The sequence below is a fragment of the Propithecus coquereli genome, unplaced genomic scaffold, assembly GCF_000956105.1.
Source record: "Propithecus coquereli isolate 6110/MARCELLA unplaced genomic scaffold, Pcoq_1.0 Scaffold19, whole genome shotgun sequence".
Taxonomy (NCBI): Eukaryota; Metazoa; Chordata; class Mammalia; order Primates; family Indriidae; genus Propithecus; species Propithecus coquereli.
Window position 1 is genome coordinate 8,423,510 of NW_012143856.1, and position 7,279 is coordinate 8,430,788.

Consider the following 7,279-nt stretch of genomic DNA (forward strand, 5'->3'; position numbering starts at 1 on the left):
GTCAGCTTTAAAAAGAATAATTTTTTAAAGCATCATCCGACAAGGATGTGATCCTCAACTTACCCCTATTCAAAATTCCTACCATACATGTCAGGACAATAGAAGTATCCTACTTCAAAACTCAGTACCCCAGAATACCTCAGTGGGTATGGAAAGCTTCATACTATGGCTGATGGCCTAATGAGACATTACGTATGTTCTGCCTATAATTATGGTTTTGTATTCATTCACTCCTCCTCCACAGTGGCTGACCTCAGAAACCACCTGGTAGTTGGTCCTCCTCTAAACTCAACTTCTAGGTTGGTTAGTGAGGTTGACTATGGTGCACTTGAATCCTTCCCACGTGCTTAGAACTCTGGCCCACACTCTGCTTGCTCTTAGAAAATGCACATGAAATGCACGTGACTACCTTGTATTGTACCACCTCTTCACATATAGGATATTCACTTTTGGGCAACCTCTGACGTTTTGTATCAAAGAAATTGGAGGGGTACTCTGATCTCTTAGTGCATTTCCTTCTCATGTTTAAGAAATCATGGTGAATCCTACAAATCTCAACAATGATGGCCTTTGATACAGTACCTGTTAGACAAGCAACATGTTAACACTTACAGTGACCAGAGTACCATACTAAAGTCAACTGGGCTAGCCTGCAGGCATCTATTTCTAAACTCTTGATAACCATGGCTATTTGGTCATATGGCACTACTTCTGCTTTGCTCTTCTCTCAGGTCTGCAACTACATGAGGTTTCTCACTTTTTATCTGCTCCAGCCCTGGCTTTCACAGGATCCTTGGAAGTCATCAACCATCATCTCTTTTATTCCCCATATACATTCTTTTTTTCTTCTGCCGTTAAAGGGGATCCCTATACACATTCTTAACAAACTGGTTCTCCAATGCCTCTTCATATCTAACATCTTTCTTTATCCTAACAACTGTTACTTTAATTCATCATCTTGAGGTTGGACCATTTGTATTAATAATTGCCTCTTAGCTAGTTCTTCTATTTTCTATAATCTAAGGTCCATAGACTCATAACAGGACCATGCATTGGTTTCAATTTTTCTCTAAATTTTCTAAAATTGTTACCTATTCATGGTGTTTGAATGCACTAAAAGGTTAGAGGTCTGGAATACAATTGTTAATTGATATATATATATAAGTGCCTCAAGGCCTGTAGTTTGACTTTGGTCGCTTGCACTGCAAGTATATGGGAACAGGGCTGTATTGATTAATTTCTTCCTACTCCCTTTCCTAATTTATTTCTCTTCATGGCACTTATCACTTACCCTAATAGTCTGTAACTTCTTAGAAGGAGTAGCCAAGATTTTAGTCTACTTCACTGCCACTGGAATCACTAAGTGGAGGTATTGACTATTTGGTTAATTGACAAATTATTAATAATATAAAAATTGGGGCTGGGCACCATGGCTCACACCTGTAATCTTAGCACTCTGGGAGGCCAAGGTGGGAGGATCATTTGAGTTCAGGAGTTCGAGACCAGCCTGAGAAAGAGCGAGACCCCATCTCTACTAAAAATACAAAAAATTAGCTGGATGTGGTGGTTCATGCCTGTAGTCCCAGCTACTTGGGAGGCTGAAGCAGGAGGATCACTTGAGACCAGGAGTTTGACGTTGCTGTAAGCTAGGCTGACACCATGGCACTCTAGCCTGGGCAACAGAGTGAGACTCTATCTCAAAAAAAAAAAAAAAAATAAAAAAAAAAAAAAAAAAAAACTAAAAAAAAAAAAAAAAAAAAAATTAAAACAATTAAAAAAAAATATTATGGAGCTTGGCAACAGTAATGATTATGACTGATTAAAAGATACGTAACAATTTTGGCATCTGTTTATCTGTTGACATACATATGAGTGTGTTTTGTTTTTTCATTTGAGATAGGATCTCGCTCTGCCTCCCGGGCTAGAGTGCAGTAGAGTCATCGTAGCTCACAGCAACCTCAAATTCCTGGGGTCCAAAGATCCTTCTGCCTCAGCCTCCCAACTAGCTGGGAATGCCTGGCTGATTTTCTTTTTCTTTTGTAGAGATGGGGTCTTGTTCTTACTCAGACTGATCTTGAACTCCTGGCCTCAGGTGATCCTCCTGCCTCAGCCTCCCAAAGTGCTAGGGTTACAGGCATGAGCCACTATGCCCAGTCTATGAGTGAGTTTTAAAATTCACAGTTTGTTATGATAGATGATATATGATTTATAACTACTGGGGCTTGTTTTGTTGGTGTTCAATGCTCTGATTCAGAAGGTGTGATAAAAGCTGGTATGGTTGATGTATGAAGGATGAGGAGTAAGAAGCATGTAATTATCAAAAACGACAAGTAATGTCAAAGACAGACATGAGGGGAGATATAAATTTCCAGCGGTGATGTAAAGGGTGAAGAAGATGTATATTTATTATTATATTTACTAGAAAAAAAATCAAACCCGTGAATCTACCAACAATACTGTTTAAGGAAACACAGTAAAAACGAAAGGAGGGTGATTTAAAGAAAAATATTAGGTAAACTATAATGAGAGGTAAATAAAATATCAAACCATTTTCTTTTGAAAATCTCTTTTCATGTCTTTTCTGAAATTAAAAAAAAATGTTTCAGGCAGTCACCCTCTCATCCTGCAATTTGCACATACTCTGAACACTTCAACACATCGAACAGAAGCCCACGTATCTTTATGTCTTCTTTACCTTTGTTTTCTAATCCTGTACATATATACCCTAATAATATAGTGATTATATACTCTGTAAATAAAATGTGAGTGTTAAAAAGCAAAAAAAAAAAAGTCAAACCATCATAAGAGTATAGATAAATGACCATAGTCTAGGAAACACAGGTTTAGGAGTTCAGATTAAGTCTCTTTGCCCAGCTCTGAGACCTTAGCAAATTAATCTCAGTCTCTTCTTCTATAAAATAGAGTTGCTATCATTGATGTTCACTTATTTTTTGTGAACATTAAATAAGGCCATATTCAAAAGTGAAAGTGATTTGTAAACCATAAGACTCTGTAGAAACAAATTGCATTATTAACTATGGTTAGAAATGAGAATGGTGAAACAATCTTTGATATACTGTGGACACTCTAAATTTTATAATAGTATAAATAATTAGAAGCAGGAAGAGGTTAGAAAATGTAGGACTTAAGAGAATGGGCCTTACAGTTTTAAAATCAATTCAATATTGTATTTTGGCTCTGAATCATTTAACATCTTTTAACCTTAGCAATCTCATCTGAACAATGGGCATAATTTTAATACCTACCTCATCAGAATATTTCTGAGAATTAAGCAATACACATAAAGACTTTGGCATACATATGCTCTAAAGCAATTATTAGGCTTGGCAAAGTGGCTCATGCCTGTAATCCTAGCACTTTGGGAGGCCGAGGTGGGAGGATCTCTTGAGGCTAGGAGTTTGAGGCCAGACTGAGCAACATATACTCTGTCTCTACTCTCCCAAAAATAAATAAAAGAAATTATTAATATTATTAGGTGGGGCAAATTGAACTAGAATTAGTGCCACTGTAACTTTCAGATATTTAATAATTCTGGCAGATTAAATAAAAAGTAGAAAATATGTAGAGAACTCTGACACAAAGCAGTTGTAGAAATTCCTCTCAAAAAAATTCTTAAGACAAGCACATTCCTAACAAAAATTCTCTTTAAAACCGATAGCAAGAAAATGACCCTGCGGTAACCATCCTGGGAAAATAAGGAGTATAACATGTTATGGGGATGAATCTTCTGTGGTTCATCCCCGTTGTGATCTGGAAATCCAGGCCTGGGTTAGAAATTGACTAAAGAATACAAAGGCATGAGATTGGTCACTGAGGACCTTTGTGAGAAAGATAAACTGTGGATGTCAAGAACCCACAAATTTGCCATATTTCCAAAGCAAGCATCCAAGTTTGGGCAACGTATGTGAATTTTTAACTTAGAGTCTTGTCTGCTCAGCAGAACTAAAGACCACGTTCATATCATACATGCTTCTAGAGTTACTTCAAACTCTGAGTCCCTGATCCTATGACTGACTTATTACTAACTATAATTCGCTTGAATGCTTAGCCATTGGATATGGCACATTACCAATGTTTAGTTAAGTGAGGCAGCCATTGCTTTGTGGTGAAATGTTAAGAATGTAGAGTCAGACTGCCTACGTTTGAATTAACTTAGGCTTCTCTACTTATAAGATGCATGACCTGGGGTGAGTCATTTTCCTTTACATACTTTACTTGTAGAATGGGAATAACATAAATACTTTCCTTTTAGGTTTTTGGTGCTATTGTGAGGTTGGAATGAATTGGTATTTTAAAAATGCTGATAATAGTACTTGTCACACAGTAAACTCTTCATAAATATAAGCTGTTGTCGTTATCAGAAGTTGTTTCCTTAAACCAGAAATTCTCAAACTTTAGTGACATCAGAATCATATGGAAGGCTTGTTAACACATTGATCCCCAGGCCCCATCTCTATAGTTTCTGACTCAGTGGGTCTGGGATGGAGCCTCTGAATTTATGTTTTTAACAAGGTCCAGGGTGATGCGGATGCTGCTGGTCCCAGGACCGTATCTTGAGAACCACTGCCCTAAAGCCTTCGTTCTGAATTCTCATGAAAAGCTTTAATGCGATGTAACTACAGGGAATGAAACAGGGTCATGTTAGTTATGTTAATTCAGTGTTTATGAATATTGGGAGCCCCATCTAGAATTGCAGGGACTATTAAATGCAGTCAGGTTAGTGGGGGGAATTCTGGAGGCAGCTCTGCCTTGGGACGGTGGGGGTGGAGATGAGAAAGGGAAATGCAATCCCTGCAGAGATAGTAGTATTTAAATCCAGTTCTCCGACAGTCTCTTTGAAAAGAGGGATTTCTCGGAGACATACACACACACACATGCACAAATATATATTTATATAGTAGAATATTATTCAGCCTTTAAAAAGAAGGAATTCCTACCATTTACCACAACATGGATGAACCATGAATGCCAAATGAAATAAGCCAGACCTAGAAAAATAGTGCATGATCTCACTTATATGTGAAAACTAAAAAAAAAAGAAGGTCAAATATACGGAGGTAGAGAATAAAATAGTGTTTGGGGATTGGGGAGAGGAAATGGAGAGATGTAGGTCAAAGAATACAAAGTAGCAGACGTGTAGGATGAACCAGTCTAGAGATCTAATGTATAATATGAGGACTATAGTTAATAAAATTGCACCGTATTTGGGACTCGTGCTAAAAGAGTAGATTTTAGATGCTCTTGCCACAAAAACAAACGAAAATGGGTAACTATACGTGATGATGGATATGTTAATTTGTTTTCACTATAGTAACCATTTACTATCTATACGTATCCCATAACTTCATGTTGTATACTTTAAATATACACAATAAAAATTTATTTTAGAAACGAATAAAGGGGGGCAGAGGGGATTTCTCCAACCGGACCAAACAGCACGTTCTAACTGTAGGTATCGCAGGTTGTTATCGCTAACTCTCAGCCTTCAAACAAAACTTTGGGGAGCCCCAGAACAGAGAACAAACAGTCTGCGGTGATTAAAGCAAATCCTTAAATGAAAAAGCCCACTTGTCAACAGGTGGAAGTGGTCAAGGAGGAAATAAAAGAGTGGCCACTGAAATTGCTCTGCCACCTAACCTGGACTTCCCTACTTGCCAGGAGAAAGCCCTGGGAATTCAAAAAACGAGGAGGAACCGAGAGTGAAGGAGCTTGCAAAAATAAGGAGGGGCTCGGTGGTCTCTTTATCCGTGTGCAGCTCGCCCGGTCCAGTCCCCAGACACCGAAGTCAGGCTTGCCCTCGCCCCGCCCTCCGTCCCTGCTGCCTGCGCGCCCTGGACCGTCTCTGCGCGACCCCCGGGCCGCCGAGCTCTGCACCCAGCCGGCGGCGCGAGCCCATTGGTCACCAGGGCAAAGAGGTGAGAGGCTCGGCCAATCCTTTCCCGGGAAGGGATGGCACCCACGCGGGGCGGCTGCGGGCACGATCCGCCGAAGGAGCAGGCGCTGCGGCGAGCGCGCTGGGAGAACTGGGGGTGGCTAGGGGAGGGAAGACAGTAGGGGGGTGAAAGCAAACAAAAGCCGCTTTTTCAGTGACCGATTGATGCCAGGCAAAAAGCACTCCGAGGAAAGGTGCTCATTAGGTGGAGACACCTATGTCAGACGTGTCCAAAAAATAATTTGAGGAGAAACTCCTGGGAATTGGGGGCAAAATGGAGTGATGGTAATAGTTGTTATATTTAAGTGACAAGTTTAAGGAGTACTAAAGCACACTATTGAGGGAGGAAAAGGGAAATTTAAAAACCTCCACTTTGCCTTTTGTTTCTGTGACAACGAAAACAAGGATCATGATAAAGGAACACTTCTGGACTGATCTGGGCACGGGTTGTAGCGCTCGAGTGGTGGAAGCGCTCCCAGGTCTCTCTGGAGAGGATTACTCCCGAGCTGTAAGCCAAAAGGACTAAGTCATTTGCTCACTTCGGGAGCAGACAACTTTTCCTCACTCGGGTTTGGACACAATTTTCCATTTCCTGGGAAGAATTTCTATCCCTGCCTATGTCACAAGAGGATTCAGGACCTGAAAGAAGAGCTCAGGTATCGTCAATTCCTATTTCATTATATACATTTTCAGGTTTAAGTTTGTGTGAATCCACTAGTCATATGTTCTTTTATACTTCTGATTCTCTTTTAAATAACTCAAACGTAGGCACACCCAGAACTTCTGTTTTAAAAGAGAACAAGAGTGTTACCTTCATCCTGCTATTCCTTTTTTTGCTTATGTAGTGATAATAAGGAAATGCTGTCTCCAATCATACAAAGTTTATTTAAAATTTTTATAACCAGGTGGTTACAATAACAATAGCGGTCGCATGATTAAACCTACATTAAATCTTAATTTGGACTAAATTCCAATAGTGATTCCATCATCTTTATATGAAGATGTAAGCATTTCAGCCTCCATGTTATTTCTAATGGAGTTTCTAATAGATAAGGATGGTTGCTGGTAGAATGCAAAACAATGCTATTCCAAGGAACACTGAGATTTATAAATTATGACGGTCACTTTTCTTAGAAAAGCATAATAAAGATTTTATTCAACCCTTGTATGTTCTGCATTTAGGGAGAGAATTAGCTTTGGATCCCTGGGTTGCCCTACAAGTGAGTAACAGATACCATTTTTCTGAGAAGTTAAGCATATTTCTTCCCTAGTTATACTCCCTTCACTGTCCTGTGGCAGACATAAGGAAAAGAGGGGACCAAGGAA